The following is a 22,968-nucleotide window of genomic DNA, read 5'->3' on the forward strand; positions in this document are numbered from 1 at the left end:
GGCAAAATGCTTTGCTCTTCAACCCAAAGTGAAAGACGGTCCAAGAGAATCCGGCCGATAATTTTCACCTCTGAGTCTATCAGAGATATGGGCCTGAAGTAGGCGGGGTCTGATCTATTGCTCTTTTTAAAAACATGAACTATAATTGATTGAGACCAGGTTAGTGGACGGGTGCCATTGGCTCCTGAGTTTAAATACAAAGTTAATAAAGGGGCTCAATATAGGATTTAAATAGGTCCCCAGGCACCCCATCAGGCCCGGGAGCTTTATTTAGAGGAAATCGGGAAATGGCTCCAGTGACCTCGGACAAGTGGAAGACAATTAAGTGGCTATACATCCTGTCCTTCAATTCACTATCCTCTTCCTCATGACTACTTGGGTCGCAGAGGGTGAACCAACTTTACAAAGAGCTATTTTAATAAACTTGCAAATATTTAAAAAGGACTTCATAATACCCTGCGCCGGCTCTTCGCCTGAAAGACATGAATAAAAATCAGCTCGACAGGTGGGAACCAAATTATGAACAAAATCTGAGAGAACGACAGAGGCCCACCAAACCCTTCGTCCATGATCTGTCAGAGAAGTTGGCTCCTTATATAAAAGTACTATGCCAATAAGTTTATTGACCCAGAGAAAAACAGCCATCAGGTGATATGATCACTTGGATTATGCCATGTAACTTTGAATTCTAAAAGGACTAAGGATAAACAAAAATACATGAAATTATAATCTATTATAGAACTATGACCTATCCCCTTAAACGTAGGTATTCTCTCAACTGAGTCCTCGTGATGAGGGTCCATTAAATTAATCAGGTTAAGCTCTGTAATTAGGATATTAACGGAATCACCTTGGGTGTGTGCGTAAAATGCACCTGGTCGATAGTTGAGAGCTCTGTGTCTGTGCCCATATTATCGAGACAGGAATAACATGGGTGTAAATTAAAATCCCCAGCTCACATAATCACAGTAGAAGGAGGTTCAGAGTGATACAAATCTTCTATAAAGGCTTTCAGACTATTAACGGCATCCAGTTCATTCTTAAGTATGGCTGCATTATAAAAATTGATAAGAAGCAAACTACTCTTGTTAGTAAAGGATAAAAGAGTACCCAAAAAGACTTCGAGATGGATTTCAAAACAAATACTTTACAACTGAGGCCCAAATTTACTAATGTGATTAAGCCACCACTGGCATGGCCACTGGATGAAAAGGTCACTGGTTCTGTATAAGAAGTAAAACCATCCAAATGTAAACACCGCTTAGCATCCCACGTTAAAGACCAAAGACTTGAGGGTAGAGGCTGATCGAAACCGCACACAACAAATGAATACTGTGTCTGATTATTAGATAGTGCAGGAAACCAGGGAGTACTCCCCTCTATACTCCCTAAAAAATAGGAACAAGTCCTACAACAACACACAATGCAATGAGTTTCAGCACTATATACATTAATATTGACATGGCATATCAGTATTCAACAACAATAGCTCATAAAGAAAACATTCAGTTCCAGGGTGTATGTTTCTTAGTGAAATGTTCTTCTTTATTTTTCACAAGTGGATTTTCTTTACATTCCACATATCATAGCCTCATAGCCAACGCGTTTCGTCTCCAAAGAGACTTCTTCAGTGCTATTAGAAAAATACACATAAATATAATTTTTTTACTTTTTTAAAAAATGGAGCCTAAACTCATCAAAGAATGAGACATACATATATTGCTAAAAACTTACATTTTTACAAACATATATACAGTTATTTGCTTCCGGCTGTAGCCTATTCACATTATTCATAGAATGTACAACAATCAAAAGACTTTGTTTTATAAGACACAGTCATGAAATCAATATTTGTCTGTAAACATATTCCCATAATCGTGATTTGTGAGTCAGATAACTAGTAACAATTATTAAAAACAGTGACATTATTGAAGTGAAACATAGCAAAAATGGAAAGAGAGACTCCTTATCATTGTTTGTGTTATAATAATAAACACTCCATACCTTAAACTTATGGCATACAACATGTTCCTTAAAAGATTTTAAGATTCAGATCCAGTGGTCATGGGATATCTATAGATCACACAGTTCTCTACAAAAAATAAACATGAGAAATATAAAACAAAATATCCCATCACACTGTGTGCATTACAGATGTATATATTTTTGGCATACCTCTAGATTTTCTCTATTTAGTTTATATTTGAGCCATTTTATCTGCCTATGCCATATTTCACACAATTCTTGAATCCAGAACCTGTCTCTAATTCAAAGAAGTAATACCTATATGATGCTCTTATCCCCAACACAGTATTCGGAAATGATTGCCCTAGTAAAAAGCAGAAAACCAGGGAAATCAATGCCAGATGGAATATATTATATTTCAGAATAGTTAAAGTCACCAGAGTCACGCACGACACAACAAGCTTATTACAGTCTCAATCGATGACTGTTTACACAGTAAGAAAAAGCCCTCAATTAGAGCTAAGCTTGTTCCGTGTATTCATAATTGAATGCTATAAAATATATTCAAATGAGAACCGAACGAAATGCATGAATATCTACCGGCTTTAGAATGCATCCGTCTTAATATTACTAAAAACTATATAAATATTTGAACCAACTGTGCAAAGACACAAAAGTAATTATAAAAATAAAAATAAAAATAAGAAAGTGTGATGAATTACTGTAACTACAGGAAAATAGGCTGAATATGCCCATTTCATATCGAAATTGATACTACAGCGGCGGCCATCTTAGTAAAGATGTAAAATAAATAAGCGGACCAATGACCACAGTTAATTTAAAAAGACAACATGTCATGGTCCATGAATTTACATGAAAAGCGAACATATGGCTATACCCATGTATCATTTCGCTTACCAAAAACAGTTCAAATATTTTTTCAAATTCGTAGTGCGATGGTATTCACCGCGTGACTTAGGTTTTATACGGATAGCCTTAGATACGTTTGTTTTACTAAATTTAATAATGAAATAAGGGCCAAGGCGTGAGTTGTAAAACTCCTGCATGGAGGGATGAAATTTGGAATGAATATACACATGTCCCATCAGAATATGGTCACACGAGCTAAAATTGCTCCAAGCCGAATGATAACGACAGCGGCCATCTTTAAAAACATGGTCCCCCCTAAAATCTATGTGCGCTTGTCCATATATCGTAAATTACGACACCCACACCGTATCATTTAACTATGGCATTATATATTAATAAAAACTTTAACAAAGCCAGATCAAGCAGACTCCAACAATTCAATACATGGTACGGTAGAACAGCTTAATATGCATCATTCCTATTTGAATAAAAATAAATTTAATGTGAAACTTACCATCCAATACTCTGAGACCAACATAGAGTTTTTGGACCTAAGGTTATTCATTAGGGATGTAAACATACATAGTGACATATACAGAAAAAAGACGGCATGCAACAGTTATCTGCACGCCACGAGTGCACACCCACGATCTACAATTGAAGCCATACCCTATGGTGAAATGGTTCGCGCCAGGCGCAATTGTAGTTTGGATGAAGATTTTACAAAAAATATCAGTAAAATTAAGACAAATTTTTCCAAGAGGGGATATAATCGAGCCTGCTTGGATAAGGCTGAAAGGAGGGCCATGACCCTGAAAAGAGCAGAAATAATGGCGTCAAAAGTTAGGAGAAAATCTGATATTGGAAAATCTGATTCTGGGGTACTTTTTATTACGGAGCATAATGCTTTTAGCAATCATATATACAACATCCTACGAAAGAACTGGCATTCCCTTGAAAAGGATGGTAAGACAAGCACAATAACATCTAAGAAGCCCAGAGTAGTCTACCGCAGAAATAAGACTCTGAAAGATCTGTTAAGTCCCAGTTACATCAGAGACATTCCCACCCCCATGTCAATGTGGTTACCCGATAAACCTTTGGGTTTCCATATTTGTGGCAATTGTTGCATATGCAAATTTGGTTTAAATAAGAGCAGAAAATTTAGCGACAATACATCTAGGGAGTTCACAATAAATTGTTTCATCAACTGTAACACGACATTTACAGTGTATATGATCATATGTGCTTGTCAGAAGAAATAAATTGGGAGTAGTACACGCAGTCTTAAGCTGCGAATACAAGAACAGGCCAGAGCTATCAAGAATAGTGATGATAAATATCCGGTCTCTATGCATATATAATGTGAGCATCCCAATGATAAGAATTTTAAATTTTGTGGCATTGATCATGTGAAGATGCCAGAACGTGGAGGTAACAGGGAATTGCTTCTGAGGCCTAGAAGCCCCCGCGGCCCGCAGAGACCCTGAGCACAAAGTGCCTGTCAGCGGAACAAAGGAGGTGCTCCCAACTCTACCCGGATCTAAAGCAGCCCTCCCCCTAGCTGTCTTTTTAATGTACTTGGATCATGTGTCTTCTTTACACACTCCCTCTCCACCCCCCCTTTCCGCCCCTCATGTTCCGTGTTGCCCGAAGCAAAACTGCATATTAATAATAAATCGGTGGACAGTGCATGCTGTGTGGTTGTTCACGGGAAGGACGGCAGGGGAACCCGGAGTACACCGGGAGCAGGCTTAAAGCGCACGCAGGAGTGCACCAACTTGTCATGCTCACTTCTCCCTAAATTCTTCTCCCTCACCCCCTCCTTTCTCTCCATCCAGGGAGAAGTGTTCTCTGTGGGGAAAATGGGAAAGCAGGTTCTACGGGGACGGCAAGTGGCAAGCAGATGCCGTTCCAGTAAGCGATCTCGGAGTCATACTTTGATTTAAATGGACTGGTCGTGGACGGTGGCTCGCATGCCGTGGTCCCATGACGGGAGCCGCAGCGGGGACTGTACAGCGCCACGCACTCTGAGCACTGCTGGGCACCGGCGAGAGATCTGCATGCTGCTGAGACATGATATCCAAACACTGGCTCAGACCAGGATTTGTGCACTGCCGAGAAATCTGCACGCTGCTGAGACCAGACATCCGTGCACTAGGTTTGAGGAAGGCTCCTCTAACTTCTCCATGCTTAGAATCACACTGTGGCAAACAGTCGTCCCTTTCAAATGCAAGGGCTGTTTTAAAGCAGTTTCGTTTGTCTTTATCAACCAGGATAGTTACTAAAGTATTTAATGGAATGTGCACAACCGTTTGAAGGGCGAATCCCGTAAAAGCTTTCGGAATAAATTGTTCGGGTGACTCAACGCTCGCCAACAATTATATTTGTTTGTTTTTTAAGGACTAGAAATGCAGAAGTGCAATCTTTACCGATTAGTTAATCAATGCCAAAGAATACAACCTCGGAATAAAATAACACGAGAAACGAACGTCTTGCCCAGAAACGTTTAAGTGTATTATTACTCGCGACAGATATCAGCAGAATTAACGATTCCAAATTACTCCCAATTCTAGTCCAGACTTCCGTTCGACAAACCACTCTGTTCAGTGGGTTCATTTAAGGTGAACAGTTACCCACTCCCAGGGGTGTCAAATGCACGACCAGGGATAGACCACGACGCCCCTGGTGACACGGAGTCACCCGGTAACTCTAAAAAGTATCCTTACTTATAGGGGTCCGGTGCCAAGGGCCACAACAGAGCTAGGGGTGGCGCTGGCTTGTTGCTTGATTGGTGTTTGCCCTCTTGCATCCTGCCCTCGCGCTCCCATTGCTGTTTGGCCAGAATTTGGTCTAGTTTCAAATATTAGCTCACCTGAAGAAGAAACTGAGTTAAGTTGGTACATACAATGGAAGCTGAAACGTAAGTAGTCAAAACTCGAGAGAGACCCTCCACTCCTATGGGAGTGAGGGGGGCGGCGCTCAACCTGTGCACAAATACAGCGCAAAGACACGCGCTCACCTTCTTCGCAGGCGCCGGGGGGTGGGAAGCCCAGTGCCAGGAGCCCCAGCACGACCACCGCTCTCATGCTGACGTTGTGTGCAGGTCTCGGACGCATGCGGCTGCTCAGACGTCACATTCTCGGGGATCGCAACTGCGAGCTCGAGCCGCGCTCCGTAGCCTTGAGCTTCCCTTCAGGACTCCCAGGCGGCTGCAGCTCTGTCACTGAGCCGAGAGCTCGGGGGAGGGCCCAGGCCGTGACTCGCTGCGTCATGCATGACTTTCAGGCAGGAAGCACTCCTCTTACTCCCCAGGGAGCGGAGCTTTAACTCTTAACCCGCCGGGTTTCCCGTCAGAGGCCAACACGTGTTTTTCATGTTCAAACTGGACCCTTGGAGAGGTGAGGAGACCAGAGCAGCAACCGGACGAAGGGGGAGCGGACGAGCACACGACTGCCTTTCTCCGAGGCAGAGCAGAAATGCCTCGGAGAAAGGCAGCGTCCTTTTCGGATTCGGGGGCGTGTTTTGCTGTTGTCTCCTCCCTGAGACTTTTCGCAAAAACCACGCCCCCGATCCGAAAAGGACGGAGCCTAATCGGAGTGACTGACCTCTTCTCCAGTGGCTGGCCAGCATTTACGAGGCCAGCCAATGGAGAACAGGGGAGAAGAGGGGCGGGTTCAAGCCCCTCTTCTCCAAGTCATTAAATCTCGCGAGCGAGACTGCACAAGCGCAGCCTTCGCTAGCCGAGACCTAAAAAACCTTATTCACTCAAAATCAGGAAGTGGTCCATTTCCCTCCTCTGCACACGTGACACACTCAGTCAGTAGGCCCTTTCTTGCCTTAGTAGACCTTTGTAAAGAGTTGGGGGTCTCTCTGTAAGCTGTCTCAAAGCCCCTCTGTTCCTGGGAGTCTAGAAGGCTGCCTTTAGCAGTAGCTCAGAGAAGCATGGTGCAATGGGTGGGCAATGGAAATCATTACTCTGGTCTCAGAGGGGCCCGGCCTCCACAGGGTCACAAGCACCCCCTTTAGATTTCTTGCCATCCCCTTGACCCAGTGAGCCTGCAGGCTCTGGGCTTTTTATTCAGAGGACCCTCTGACTAAGGCCGGCCCTAATTTGAGAGTGGTTTTTATCCCACTCCTATAAACTATCTATCGTGAGGTGAGAAAGGAGCAGGGGGTGGGGGCGGGTGACTGAGGGTGTTCACTACTCACATCTACCCAGCACAGTGCTAGGCTTTTTGGTAGGGCTCGGTGTTGCAACTGACGCTGCAGGTATCACAACATTCCTGATATTTGTGCAGGGAAAGCGCCCTCCATAAGGTGTGGTAAGGCAGCAACCCTAGGGCTCCACCTAGTGATGGAAGCAAATAACTTCACAAGTCCTGAAAAATTGTTTTTGTTCTTTTTAGCTCTGGCTACCGCCCACTGTTAGTGTTTGGTGTACCTCGTGTTATCAATTCTTAAAAAAGTACTTTAAGTAGGACAGAAAGAGTTTAGGATTATGCCAACCCCTCTCAATTATTGGCCTTCGTGTGTCTTTTTTCATAGATTGTCTCATATTGTCAATGCTTGAATATACTCTCCACCAAGGCCATGTCTTTTTGAGGATTTCTACATTGTCTCATTTCTGTTTCTATTAGGTTTTGGTCATGGGGCCGACAAGTATTTTTTCTCCATCTGCACGTGACGTGGCTTGAGAACCAGCGGGTGTACCCTCTTACTTTGCAGCCCCAGTGACGTTTGAATTGCTGATTTATGGACTGTTCGTTAGGAAGACCTTGTTGGGTGCCTTTGCCTCTTCTTGGGACACAGGGCTGTTTTGCAATAGGCTTAGTTCATCCATTTGTTTGCTTCACTTTGCTTTCATGACAGCAGGCTACATTTACAGCTTTTTAAATCACTAAGTCAACACATACCTGATGTAGGCTTTATGAAGGATGCAATGACAATACTAGCGCTTTGTCAAAAGTTCCTACTTCATATATTTTACGGTGTTTGCTTTTAAAGTTCTCAGCCTTCAATGTAAACGTCTTCTGACACCTTTTCACAATAGTCTTCTTCCGCATGCAGTCTATTCAACAGAGGGGAGTTACTCCCAGCTTAACTTGTCTTGTAGCCCACAATGTAAGCTCATTACTCACCTTTATTTCAAGGATAGATGAGGACAACACGTATTCTTCCAACTATTTCCAAATACTTTGTCTAACAAAAGGCCGGATCTGTTAATGTTGCCAATACTCGTAAAATTATAAGAAGACCACATTTGTACTGTACCTGAAGCACTTAAAATGCTTTCACCCTTCCTGTCTCGACAGATGTTAACCAGATGAAGGCTGGATACCTTTCTTTCTATATAGATATGAAATATATTTTAGGGCCCAGGTTTCATAGAATGCTATTTAGTTTGGCAGTCAATATCAATAGATATTCTTTATTTGATTTAAAAAAATAAAATCCTTAAAGACAAATCAATTTAAAACAGAACACAAAAATCCACATCAGCATAATAATATGCTTGCTAAAAAAAACAGAAAGATAACGTGAAAGAAAAAAAACACTGTAGGTGTATTTAAAAACTGCAAGCGCAATAACGCAGGTCTAACTTGGGTAAAATTCATGGGCTTTAAGAGTGGTCGTATAAACTTAAATCGCAGGTGATAGAATTTTGCACAAATCGTGACAATATGTAAGGTGTCATGGACTGAGACATTGTCACAGTCACATGAGGGCATCTTCGAGTCCTTAATCGCTGGAATAGATTTAACCTAAAATATCAGTAGACATCGCTGATGGCGGGACAAGTTCCAGGTCAGATAGGGTTCCAGGTCACTCACAGTTTTCACTAGTATCGCATGTCGCACCGAGTGTGTCAGAAGTGCTAGATCCTCGTGATCCGCTGCCATCTTGTCCCTGAGCTTCAGTGACCCATCTAAGGTGAGATCTAACTATGCAGCTGGGATTGGTACATAGATCAGGCCTCCCTAAAGATGTCATATTATGGGAAATATAAGCCAACCAGGGAATAAAGGAAGGCTTATCCATATTCAGACAGTCTTGTATAATTAATCTGTTAAGACCAAGTTCCTCCTTTATCCAAATTGAAAGCCAAAGTTTCAGAGGACAGAGTCGAAGCTGGTCGGTGATATAACCAAATCCCAATTCTTTCTGGCCAATTTCATAGGGAACACTTTGTGGAACTCCCAAAAGGCCCCTTATGAATTTGTATTCTGCTATTTGAATTGAGGCTACAGGTCCATAACCCCATATTACACAGCCATAACTGGCTATTGGGATGCCCTTGGCCTTGAAAATTTCCAGGACAGATTTAATGTGGGTGCGCAGCCGAGGTGAGAAAACACCTATGCTAAACATAGCTCTATTAAAAGCCATCACATTATGAGTTATAAGTGAATGCCAAGTAAGCCCAGGATCTAACTGAACCCCTAAATATCGAAACTCATCCACCTGACTCTAATAGTGTCCGTCTACTATAGATTTCATAGGTTTTGTTTTGGGCGGGCCAAACTTCATCACATGTGATTTCGAAAAATTAGTGGAGAGGTCAAGGCTGTTCATAGAATCAATAAAAAGAATAAAGAGTCTTTGTAATCTCTCGGCTGTCCGGAAATCAAAACGGTATCATTTGCATAAAGCAGAGCAGGGGCAAATTTACAATAAACTAACACAGCGCGGTGCAGCAAGTAATTTTGCTGCCCCACACTGTGTTAGTTTAGAAGCACAGGGATGCGACATATTTACAACAATATATCGCATCTCTGTGCTTCCCCCTGCACTGGCGCAAAAACTGCTGCCATGCAATCAGAAATGGTGTTTTACAACTTCCATGTGTGCTGCATTAGCACACAGAAAACTTGTAAAATGTCATTGATTTAAAGGAGTGTTTATGTACAGGAAGGGATACCTTCCTGTACATAAACAATCATTAGAGGTCATTTCCTCGTTCTATGTGTGCTGCAGAATGCAGCATGCATAGACGGAGGGAAAGAAACGAGGGGAAATGAATAAGTTTCCCCACGTTGCACCTCCCTACGCCTCCCCTGGGTAGGCGTAGCATTCACACGCATTTCCAGATTTACGATTTCTTGTAAATCTGGAAATGTGTCTGGTTCCATGGGTGTTAGGTGGGAACACCCACAGCTCTCCCATGGAACGCCCCTTTCACGGAAAGTGCTGCGTGTAAAGGGGCCGTATTTACAAGGACAGGAAAAGCCACGCATGTTGGCTTTTCCTGTCCTTGTAATTATGGGGCAGAAAAATGCGTTGCCGGTGCATCACAAAAAGTGACGCACTGCCAGCACAAGAGGCTTGTAAATCTGCCCCCAGGAATTTAATAGACACCCACTTTGGGGACATCCAGATATGGGTCAGTCAGTGCTTGTTCAAGGGGATTGATATAAAAAATAAATAAAAAAAGGAGCTAAAATACAACCCTGAGGAACCCCACGCTGCAGTTTAAAGTGCTGTGTGCATTCACCATTAGGCCCATATCTGACAATAGCTGAGAGGTCCTGATGTAAATCATGCAAAACATTTATTAAAGCCGGCTCCACTCCCATCTGAGCCATCATGGTCCACAGTTTGGAACGATTAACTCTGCCGAAGGCAGAGCTGAGGTCCATTAAGGCCAACTGGATTGCCCGCTTCTTGACATTGGTGTACTTACAAGTCAGCAAATAGAGGTTCAAATTTTGCACAATGGTGCCCCCCCTGGCCTGAATCTGTATTGAAGGGCAGGCAAAATGCTTTGCTCTTCAACCCAAAGTGAAAGACGGTCCAAGAGAATCCGGCCGATAATTTTCACCTCTGAGTCTATCAGAGATATGGGCCTGAAGGGGGCGGGGTCTGATCTATTGCTCTTTTTAAAAACAGGAACTATAATTGATTGAGACCAGGTTAGTGGGCGGGGGCCATTGACTCCTGAGGCTAAATGTAAAGTTAATAAAGGGGCTCAATATAGGATTTAAATAGGTCCCCAGGCACCCCATCAGGCCCCGGAGCTTTATTTAGAGGAAATCGGGAAATGGCTGCAGTGACCTCGGACAAGTGGAAGACAATTAAGTGACTGTACATCCTGCTGTTCCCTTCACGACATTAATTTAAGCGCCTCTGGGTGCGGCGATGATGCGGAGAAGGACCAGGGAGTCTGGGAGGTGAAGTCCTACCCCCAGCAAGATCCGGTATGCAGGCTTTCCCAGGGAAATGCAACCGCTAATGGCGTGTAGCACCAAAGAAAGCACTAAATGTTCAGCACCCCAAACTGCCTGGGGGGCGCAGGATCGGGCTCCCCTGGAACTCCCCACATCTATTGTGGTAAAATCTGTCCCAAACCACCTTTAGCAAGCAATGGATGTTCAGTGTCACTATAGGTTGCTGTGTTGTGCAGACCACTATTTCCAAGCAGCACATTTTCAGAAGGGGGCCCCAGACTCACTTGCAGTTATGTAAAGGGCCCCGTGCCCACAGCGATTATTCAGTGGTGTCTGTTCGTATTGGGTATTTTGTTTGATTGCCTAGTGAAGCTGTTCACAGTGCACAGAGAGGTTCCAGGTTGCGGGGCCCCTTGCTCAGAACACCTCAGTGTCTCCATGTACCTCTGGACCTTCTACTCGAGGGAGTGTGTAAAGCGGCCACCGCCACTGCCATGCGGCATCCGGGCTCACAGCGGCAGCTCACTCACAGATGCGGGCAACCAGGTACCGCCCACCTCCCTCCACACAGCGGCTGCACATGGCAGTGTCCGCTGATCACCGCTAGTGGGATCCGGCACACAGCAACGACGTCCACAGCAGGTAAAATCAGTGGAGGGAAGCTCCCATCCAGTAGTGTGCGCTGCCATTCCCCAGGGCCAGGCAGAACCGCTCACTGTATCAGGCGTTCAGCATGGACCAGATCAGGGCCGGACTGGGAACGAAAACCGGCCCTGGCAAAGTGCTCGGCCGGCCCCCCGGGGCTTGGAGGTGCCGCCGAGCTCTTTGCGAGGACCGGTTTTCGGCCGATTTTGTTACAGGGCCGATTTTGCAGCTATGCTGCAAAAACGACCCTGTAACAAAAACGGCCCCCAGGGGCCCAAAACCGGCCCCCACCCGTGCGGCGCCCCGGGGGATTGCCCAGTGCCGGCTACAGACAGTCCAGCCCTGGACCAGATTGGGCAAACTTTTACGCAACGCAACATTGCAGGACAGATTGCCGTGCTACGCTGCATGAAAGGGAGAGGGCAGCAATGCTTCATATTTAACATTATATGGTGCATTCCTGTCCTTTCTTTGCTCTAGCGTGCATGTGCTGCCTTGCGCCAACGCAGGCACCCTTGCGTCTTGGTGCAAGGGTGCCAGTGCTGCAGACACAATTGTTTTTGTTTAGGAAGGGACACCTTCCGGCATGAAAACAATCCTTTGAGGTATTTTCCTTTTTCTACGTGAGCTATGCAGCACACATAGGAAGAGTAAAAAATGAGGAGAAATAAAGATATTTCTCCTCGCTCTGCCTCCCCTAGGAAGGTGTAGCATTTTGACGCATTCCCCGGTCTACCACTAATGGGAAATATTAGAATGCGTGGAAACACCCACGCTCCACCCATGGAACGCCTCCCTGAGTAATGCAAGGCAGCGACTTGCCCTGCCTTGCTTTCCTTCAGATTTACCAGGCTCCACAGAGGCACGCAAGGTGGCCTTGCATTGCTTGTAAATCTGACTTTATTGTTTCATTGCCTTTGCAATACCTTGTGTAACACAAGGGCAACGCAACACTATAGTAAACCTAGCCTCATATTTCTAAGTGCTCTCAGTTCTTGCACACCCTGAGACAGCACACACTCCTGCCCCCACCCCCTGCCGTTCTCTCTTTTGATGCCCACTCTGTCCTGCTCCCAGCAACACTTTAAAGCGCCCTGAGGGTACCGTATAGTGCTATAAAATCACTAGCATGGCAAACATAACTGAATGACTGCTCTCCAGGGGCAGATGTAAGTGCCTTGCAAACTTCCCCAACGCTGTCCATAAGCACCAGCAGTAACAGATGGTCTAAGATTTGATACCTTATAAAAAGATTCCCAGATCCCTTGTTCCTCGGTGGATCTTTTGCTTAGTGCTTCCAGCTGAGGCAGAACCATTTGACAAGCCACTGGTTTTACTTAAGTGGCGTATAATTACATCCAGTTGGCTAGGATGTGGTACTACATATCAGGTATTACGAATCATGCGGTGTGATATGTAATACCACCTATTAATAATGCAATCTACAGGTTACCCACAGGCTTCGAGGCGTCTCTAGCCCACGTGAGGACATTCAGTAAACAAGCTATTTTCTTGATTACTTTGATTCTGCTTCCTGGGCCATGTAGCACACCTAAGGCCCATGCAGTCATTGCCTTACTATCATATAATTATCTGGCGCATCTAGAGCTTCGAAGTGGGTGGAGGAAGACATGTAGCACTACACAAAATGCCGAATATGACAAATCTAGTCCTACATTTGGTTTTTGCTGGGATGTGTAACACTTCCATATACACACAATTCCATAATAATTGGTTGAGGGAATAAATAATGCACATAAAATAGGGTCATAATAATACAGAAGTCTTTTTGTAAGAAAGATAAATGAAACACAGTACAGGGACTTTGCGTTGGGGAGGCGTCCCGTGGGCGGTGCATGAGTTTTCCTGTGCATCCACCCATGGACTTTGATGCAAATGCATATTTACAAAGAGATGTAGACTTGGGTTTGCACAAAATGGTGCGCCTGCCTGAAGGCTGGCGTAACAAGGGGAAACGTCAGTATTTCTCCTCCTTATATCCTCTGCCTGAAGATAAGTCGCAGTCCTGTACTCTCCAGGTGACTCGGTGCAGCGCAGCAACTTTCCTTGCTGCACTGCGTTGCACCACTACTTTGTAAATATGCTCCACAGCGTTTTGGTCAATAATACAGTTTGATCAATTAGAGAAACACAATATTTGTGGCTCCATGGCTGTCACTTTGACCACTGGGTCGAACTCCCTCTGTATTTTAGCAGTAATACAAGACATTAACACTTTTTATGCAGAAACATGATTGGGTTATGAGTGAGGGCTAGCCACACACCACAAAGACAATTGCCTATTTAATATCCTTTAACTTGTTTACTAATTTCATTCACACCCCATATACAGGGGCTGTCTGATTGTATGCCCCCTTTAAAGATTGCATAATTAGAGATTTGCCACATTAACAATATAATTAATTATCTGCCGCATAATCCGCAGATTTCAGAGAAAATGTGTTTCTAGCTGAATGTGATTACATTTTACAATGGATGTTGTATGTCGCATGCAACGCAGTTCCTGTTTCCCTGCAGAGGGTCCCTGTACAAAACTTTAAAGAGGAAATATGCTTTCATCAGAAACAGTAATTTTCCCCATTAATTTAACTCATACTGACTGGAAAAAAGATTAATTCTTGCTTTTATGGGAGATTTGACAACCACTTCAGCAATTGCAATGTTAAGATGGAACAAATAATAGTTTAAAATCAAAAATTTCAAGTCTACAAATAGATCTCTTTCCCTTCCAAATAGTATGTCTGCTGATCTTGGTCAGGTTACTTCTTTTGAAACAGTGTTTAGACCAGACTTCTCCAACCAAAATTGAAAAGTATGTATTCAAGATGAAAAGGTGTGTCTTTTCAGAACTCGCAAGCTGATGTTTAGAGAAAAATGGTTTAATTTTGAAATATATTTAAAACTGATATTTGAGTGATAAATCATGCAGAATTGGGGAGATTTATTACTAATATTATTAACTTGGTGCCAGGGGTTTTGCAGTTACGGCTGTTATGTTTACCCATTTGGTAGGCATTTCCCATGGAGAAAGCATTTTTAGGTCTTGCCTGGGCCAGCTCGCATGCGCTGCTCTGCGAGGCATTTAGTAAGGGCTTTTAAACTCCAAACACACGCTCGTGCGTGTGCTTTTTATCACTTGCTATAGGGTTTTTTGCATGCGTCTTTCTAAGAAAGACAGCACGCAATTGGCCCAAGGCGGGTGCATGTCTCGCCTTCTCTGTTCTCTGGCCTAGGGTACTCGGGAGCGAGCATCAGCACCATCTGTTTCCAAATATCGCGCCCGTTAATTGGAAACAGATGGAGGTCTTCTCCTGCTGTGGCGGGCAAAAGTGCGCTCGCGCACGCACCACTTCCAGGCTTGTTCAGTGTGTAAACACACAGCACTGATCTTGCGCACTAGAGGTGCCCTCTCATCTCTGGTGGCCGGCACAGAAGCTGGACGCAGAGTCCCCGGAATACGGTAATTGCTAAAAAGAATTAACCATGCTGCAATTGTGACCCATATCCAGAGGGCAGTGGGGAGTTCTCTAAAAAACAAAGAGCATGCTAAGTAGGGCCAAAAACGCATTTCCTCGATGGCAGGGCTAGTTTCAGGTTTTGTTTTGCTAGTAAGAAAGAGCATATAATGTACTTCTGTTTTGAGAACCTTGTGCCCCCGTGAGGAGCCGGGAGATGCCATCTCAGAGGCGTGCGTGCCAGCCCGCCCTGCAGCGGCACACCTACAGGGTTTGGAGGTAGCATTCTGACCCCCAAGTGAGCTAGGCTAGACTTTCTTTGAAATAAGAGTGAATCCGACAAGTAAGAGAGTGCACCTTGACAGATTTGCCTCGGTGAAAAAAGTCCCATCTTTCAACGTTTTTGACTTTCTTCCCAGCACTTGGTGCTTGTTGAAAGTAATATCACTAAAGCATCCCCTACCTACACTGCCAGCAGCCTACCAGGCAGCCCAGAGCATATGGGTGTAGCGAGCCATCCAGGCTCTTCAATGCAGTGTATTGAGTGCAGGCACTCCTTGGGGCGGGCTCGTCCTGAGGAGATAAATAAACGGAGACCGCTCGGGGTCTTCCTGCCAACCACGAAGTAATGTGTTGGCCTCCTGTCATTCCCTGCATGGGGCATCGCTAGGCCTAGGTCGCCCCGTCACCTCAGGTTTGCACAATGGGTACAAGGTTTGTTGGGGGGGCAGTTCGTGTGAGAGCCTGCAGAAATGTTTTGATATGCACTGCTACTTTTGCAGACTGGGTAGATACGACTGGGAATAAAGTTTCACTATACAAGTGGCACGCATCTAGGGTTGAGCTAACGCATTTGCTATAGATAGGTATCACATTAGCTTAGCGGCTTCTCTGGCGTTATCTGCTCTGACCCTTTTGGAGCCTTCTCCTCTTCCTGATAAGATGAAGGGCTTTTCATCATAAGCGACAGGACTTTCCCATTGGCACCTCTTCTGCCACACAATGTCATAGAATCAAAATGTGTTCACTGACACTGGGACAGTCTAAGCCCCGGCACAGCTTTGATAAGAGCAGCCAAGAGGAGACGACATTGACAGCTCTGAGCGGCAACATACTATTCAAGACTCCCGCTCTCTGGCTGAAAACTAGAGATCAGTGGTAATGATATGTAAAACATATTTACAAGACAGGCCCTTGAAAAACCCAGACACATACTACAGTGTCTGTAAATGTTTGGCACGGGTGCTCTAAAAGTAGGACCCATTAGATATTTAGGCTTCCCTGTACCTTGCTCGGAGTATGGCTGTCCCTCTCACTCCCAACCTGTGAGTAGTTCTAGTCTGAGATGTGCATTTCTGCGGTCAGAGTGGTGGGTTTTAACCCCTTCGATGCGCATGACGGAGCGGTTCCGTCCTGGGAATCGGTTGCGCTGTGCGTATGACGGAACCGCTCCGTCATGGCCCCGCCCGCGCAATAGAACCTTCAGCACAGCGCGGTAATCCGCGCCGCGCTGAAGGGGTTAAGCAGCTGTTCTGATGACAACATGATTGAATTGAGGGAAAGAAATAGATGTTCAGAGAAAGAGATCAAACATTGAAACTATGTGGTGACAGTGAAGCAGTTTAACGACAAGCTTCAGGAGTGCACTCCTGCTCTCTGCTTGAGTGCTGCCGACATAACTCCTAAATGCTCACATCAGCCTTCAGCACAGACTAGCACCTAAAAATCTAGCACTTTTAAACATTTTAATAAATGGGAATTCTGCACCTCAGTTCTTATACCTCTACCTCCGCTTGGGAATTCTGGAACAACCAAAGGTTTAGTCAGATGGCTACAGTACTGGACTTTGTGGTGGGGGAGGAGTTCACATCCCAGCTTCCCACAGACTCTGGGTGGTTGTCAACCAGTAAAACAAGCATTGGCATAGCCAATAGGTCTCGCCTTTGGGACCTTATAAGTGTTTAGCCATGCAACAGTTGATGTTGTTGCACCAAGGATATTGTGCTGGATAACTAAACACTTATAAGGTCCCAAAGGCAAGACCTATTGGCTATGCCAATGCTTGTTTACATTATTGCTAGCAACCCTACCGGATGCACGGCTGGCAGTCTTGCATATGATCACTATGTATTACCTTCTGATGTAGTCACTATGAAAACTCTAATAATATTAGTAGCTCGGATAATTGTCACTGAGTACAAGTAGCTCTGAGTACTGAAAAGGCTGGGGACCCCTGGTTTAGATAATGTGTCCTCCTGAGGATGCCCAGTTTTCTGAATCTGAGGTTTTTCTACATTTCGAATGATTTCGGAGAGCTTGGTTCTTCATGTGGCTTCTAATTGGACATAGGTCGTTTATTCTTTTGTCTCGCACATAAAGCTCCGCGGAGCTGCTTCCTGGCAGAAATTGATGCTTCTAGAGGGACCGACACAGAATGTACCAGATAACAAATGTTAAAACACTGCGAACATGCGCAGACTAAAAGAGGCGCCCTTTTAATGGCAAGAAGTAGGTTTGTGTTCCGTGGAGTTGAACATTGTGTATGGTATCTACTTTGAATAATGTAGAGAGCTCAGACACAATCATTACAGGAAGAACTCCTAAAAGTTCTAATAGGAAATCTGTGAATGCATGTGCATATTATGTATCTTTTCTTAACCAAGTCCACTCACCCAGCAGGATTTCAAGGCACTACAGCGAGAAGAACTGCAGCTGGATTGCACCCCTACCTAGTGAGCACTGCAGCTCGATTACATGCTTACCTAGTGAGCGCTGCAGCTGGAGTACATGCCAACCTGGTGAGGGCTGCAGCTGGAATGCACGCTTACCGAGTAAGTGCTGCTGTTGGATTGCATGCTTACCTAGTGAGCGCTGCATCTGAATTGCACCCCTACCTAGTGAGCGCTGCAGCTGGATTGCATGCTTACCTAGTGAGCGCTGCAGCTGGATTGCATCCTTAACTAGTGAGCGCTGCAGATGGATTGCACGCCTACCTGGCGAGCGCTGCAGCTGGATTGCACGCCTACCTAGTGAGCACTGCAGTTGGATTGTACACCTACCTTGTGAGCGCTGCAGCTGGATTGCATGCCTACCTGGCGAGCGCTGCAGCTAAAATGCACGCTTACCTAGTGAGCGCTGCAGCTGGATTGCATGCCTACCTGTAGAGCGCTGCAGCTGGAATGCACGCTTACCTAGTAAGCGCTGCAGCTGGATTGCACTCCTACCTGGTGAGTGCTGCAGCTGGATTGCATGCTTACTTAGTGAGGGCTGCAGCTGGATTGCACGTCTACCTAATGAGCGCTGCAGCTGGATTGCACGCCTACCTGGCAAGCGCTGCTGCTGGATTGCAAGTTTACCTAGTGAGCGCTGCAGCTGGATAGCACGCCTACCTGGTGAGTGCTGCAGCTGGATTGCATGCTTACCTAGTGAGTGCTGCAGCTGGATTGTATGCTTACCTAGTGAGCGCTGCAGCTGGATTGCATGCTTACCTAGTGAGCGCTTCAGATGGATTGCACGCCTACCTGGCGAGCGCTGCAGCTGGATTGCACACCTACCTAGTGAGCACTGCAGCTGGATTGTACACCTACCTAGTGAGCGCTGCAGCCAGATTGCACACCGACCTGGCAAGTGCTGCAGCTGGATTGCACGCTTACCTGGTGAGCGTTGCAGTCGAATTGCATGCCTACCTGGCGAGTCCTGTAGCTGGATTGCACACCTACCTAGTGAGCACTGCAGCTGGATTGCCCACCTACCTGGTGAGCACTGCGGCTGGATTGCACGCCTACCTGGTGAGTGCTGCAGCTGGATTGCATACTTACCTAGTGAGTGCTGCAGCTGGATTGCATGCTTACCTAGTGAGCCCCACAGATGGATTGCACACCTACCTGGCGAGCGCTGCAGCTGGATTGCACGCCTACCTAGTGAGCGCTGCAGGTGGATTGCACACCGACCTAGTGAGCGCTGCAGCCGGATTGCACCCCTACCTTGCAAGTGGTGCAGCTGGATTGCAGGCTTACCTAGTGAGCACTGCAGCTGGATTGCTCACCTACCTGGTGAGTACTGCAGCTGGATTGTACGCACACCTAGTGAGCACTGCAGATGGATTGCATGCACACCTAGTGAGCACTGCAGATGGATTGCACGCCTACCTGGTGAGCGTTGCAGCTGGATTGCACGCCTACCTGGTGAGTGCTGCAGCTGGATTGCATGCTTACATAGTGAGCGCTACAGCTGGATTGCATGCTTACTTAGTGAGCGCTGCAGCTGGATTGCACGCCTACCTGGCGTGCGCTGCAGCTGTATTGCACGCCTATCTGGCAAGCACTGCAGCTGGATTGCACGCATACTTGGCGAGCGCTGCAGCTGGTTTGCACGTCTACCTGGTGAGCGCTGCAGCTGGATTGCACGCTTACCTAGTGAGCATTGCAGCTGGATTGCACCCCTACCTGACGAGCACTGCAGCTGGATTGCACGCTTACCTAGTGAGCGCTGCAGCTGGATTGCACACCTACCTGGCGAGCGCTGCAGCTGAATTGCACGCTTACCTAGTGAGCACTGCAGCTGGATTGCATGCCTACCTGGCGAGCGCTGCAGCTGGATTGCAAGCCTACCTGGCGAGCACTGCAGCTGGATTGCACGCCTACCTGGTGAGCGCTGCAGCTGGATTGCACGCCTACCTGGTGAGCGCTGCAGCCGGATTGCATGCCTACCTGGCAAGTGCTGCAGCTGGATTTCACACCTACCTATTGAGCACTGCAGCTGAATTGCCCACCTACCTGGTGAGCACTGCAGCTGGATTGTACGTGCACCTAATGAGCACTGCAGATGGATTGCACGCCTACCTGGTGAATGTTGCAGCTGGATTGCACGCCTACCTGGTGAGCGCTGCAGCTGGATTGCATGCTTACATAGTGAGCGCTACAGCTGGATTGCACGCTTACCTAGTGAGCACTGCAGCTGGATTGCATGCTTACCTAGGTAGCTCTGCAGCTGGAGAAGACAAATGCTGGAGAAAGAGCAGATGTTCAAGTTTCATCTTGAGAGACATCAAATCGGGTAGGTTGAAGTTCCAAAGGAAGACGGTCCTACAGTGTCCGGGGCAACACTGAAAAGGATTGACCTCCATAGAAGCCTTTTTCAAGTAAGGAACCACCATGAGACAATTGTATCTTTTGTCCGTGGAACATACACGCTCCTGCCTTCTGTGTGGGATCTTATCTAACTACCAAACCATATTTTATGTGTTCGATTGAATAACTTTCAACTGAATCCTTTTCTCAGGAGGAGGCCAGCGCATGTGTTGAATATGGCGGACGCCTGGCAAAACTTGGGGACCCCCGTTACCAAATTAGCTCTGAATAGCTTGAGAGCTGCTAAGTCAGCCATTATGTAGATTTAGGTAATCAAGTGGATTCCTGGCTGTACTCCTCCCGCGCCCATGTGTCCATTCTTGATAAAAGGCCGGAGTCTCTTTAAATGGAAGGAGCATCGAGCGGTGGCCGCTAATACAAAATGTGTTACCTGACGATCGGCGCCAGTCATCTCGTTGAGGTTCTTCATCGTCCTAACTGGACAAGGGCGGGGCCCAAATCCGTGGGCCAGCACTGATGACTCCAAAGGTCTACGCTCTCACCATGTACCAACATCTCGGTTTTACATCAGCTTAATGTTAGCCAAAGGTTTCCCAACCGGCCTTTGACTCTCCCAAGAATGAGTTCGAGAGTTGCCGCCAATGGCTCATTGCCCCTCCAGACGGACCTTACAAAGGTAGATTTAGATGAAGACATGTCTAGAGGAGTTGTCACAGGAAGTATTGTGGATTTGTAAATTTGTGTTCTTAGCTCCTGGTAGCTTTGTTCTCTTTTAGGTGTTTTTAGGAATTGGTAGGGTGACTTCTTCCAAGTGTTCCTTGGAATTAATTGTGCCACCCTTCCACTGTGGCTTTGCTGCTTGAGACATGGGGGTGTCATAGGCATTCCACTCCGGAACATGATACATGGGTCGGTGTTTTTGGTTTGATCAGTGAAGGCAGCCAACCCAAATAGCTTCAAAATTGTTCTACATTTAAAATACATATTTAACATTAATTTACACTGATATTTAACAAACATATGTTTATTCTTTATTTTTGAGAATAATAAACTTTTTTTACTTTTCTTATACTTTATTTTAAATATAGCTCAAGATAAAACAAAAGCTACAGCACTATTACATTAATGTTGCATTAAATCTTTAATTATTTTAAATATATTACATTAAAAAAATATTAAACATAATTTTTCTGAAATAAATTAAAGACTAAACTCCCACCCAAAATGAAAAGCTTTTAATTATGCTTTAATAATTATTAAAAGTGAAATTTAGAATAAATTAAACATACTTTTATTATATTTTAATTTGGAAAAAAATATACATTCGTTTATAAATTCAAAAAATGTAGTTAAAATCTTTTCATAATGAAATAATATCTATGTTTTATTTTCTAGATTTTTTAACTATTAAATTATATTTATTTATATTTTTAGCTATTTTAAATAATTTAGTTTAATAGTATGTCTTAAGGGGTTTTATTGTAAGTTCCTACTTCCATAATTTTGTGGTAGAGTGTGGCAGTATCAGTGGTTTGTGGAATGTGGTGTTGGACTTACTGCTGTGAATTACACTCATAAATTTAGCTCCACCCTGTTTTTTAGGAGGTGGAGATGTGTAAGTCTACACATCGAGTAACTTTTCACTTGGATTTGGGGAATAGCTAAAAAGTAGTAAAGTTACAAAAAAGTCTATTACATAATGCTGCTTCTTGTATTTACAATCATTGCACTACATTTTTGTCTAACGTATTAATAACACATTGCATTATATTTAGGCTTTGTTTCTCACCGAGTAAGGGTGTGTAGCTGTGTAAATGCTTTGTGTCATGGGTACACTGAACTTAACACGACAATATAATTACGTTTGTATCCTGGTACACCACCCTCCTATTCCTTACAATTTGTTTCAATAGCTTCTGTAACAGTCATGAAGTGTTGTATCGGAAAATTCAACAAAACTTTTGTTTGATAACGGGCCTTTCTTATCGACTCAAATGCTTTCTGGGAACCGTAGTCCTGGTTTTCAAGATAATTGCATGAGGCAGCGTATTTGGGTCTTAAGATGAAGTGACGGGTGGGAGATATACACAGAGGACAGGGAAGGTTACCCATAGGTGTGGGAAGTTAAATAAAAATGTGACTTCCACCTTTTGAGTTTCAGTTCACCACATTTCACTGAAATGAACCCAACTTCTGCATTATTTAGCAGGGGTGAAGGTGTTTGGTGCTGAACATTGGTAGTAAGGGGTTGGAACAGTGGCATAACAATAGCCCACGCAGCCCTCGCGGTGCGGGGGACCCTTGAGTTGCAGAGTGCCCCCTCCAGCAGTGTGCAGTCAGTGGGGGCCCTGGTCTTAAAGCTCCTGACTGGGTCCAAAGAGTGAGGCCCCCCTCCGTGAACTTTTAAGGGTGCCCCCCTCAAGTTTCATTACGCCACTGGGATGAAAGATCTTGTGACCCAGGAGCCTGCTGGATTGGAGAGTATGCTTGCAACAGCCTCAGTAATACATGGGCATTTTATTTATAATTGTATATAGCACGAACTCGACCCGATGGTATTAGAGCGCTTTATATGAGCACCAGTTACATTACACGGGGCGATTAAGTGATTTGCCCAGAATAACAGGGTGTTGAGCCAACGCCGAGACTCGAACCCTGTTCCCCAAATCCAAAGTTGGCAGTTCTGGCCGTTACACCACATCCTCTCAATAGAAACACAGGCACAGCAAGTGGCCAGTCGAACCTAAACCTGGA

General features: G+C 45.1%; 1 long non-coding RNA gene across 3 annotated transcripts in view; it reads right to left on the reverse strand.

Annotated features, from left to right (window-relative positions):
- Nucleotides 1-1,519: 1,519 nt before the first annotated feature.
- LOC146788938 (uncharacterized) overlaps nucleotides 1,520-22,968 on the reverse strand; it is a 186,044-nt gene continuing 164,595 nt past the window's right edge. For all 3 annotated transcript variants that reach the window (XR_014970001.1, XR_014970003.1, XR_014970002.1), the window contains 2 exons: nucleotides 2,005-2,092; nucleotides 1,520-1,633 (listed from right to left, as the gene is read on the reverse strand). This is a non-coding gene — a long non-coding RNA (uncharacterized LOC146788938). The remainder of the gene's footprint in view (nucleotides 1,634-2,004; nucleotides 2,093-22,968) is intronic.

This window comes from Triturus cristatus, chromosome 10 (genome assembly GCF_964204655.1).
Source record: "Triturus cristatus chromosome 10, aTriCri1.1, whole genome shotgun sequence".
Lineage (NCBI taxonomy): Eukaryota > Metazoa > Chordata > Amphibia > Caudata > Salamandridae > Triturus > Triturus cristatus.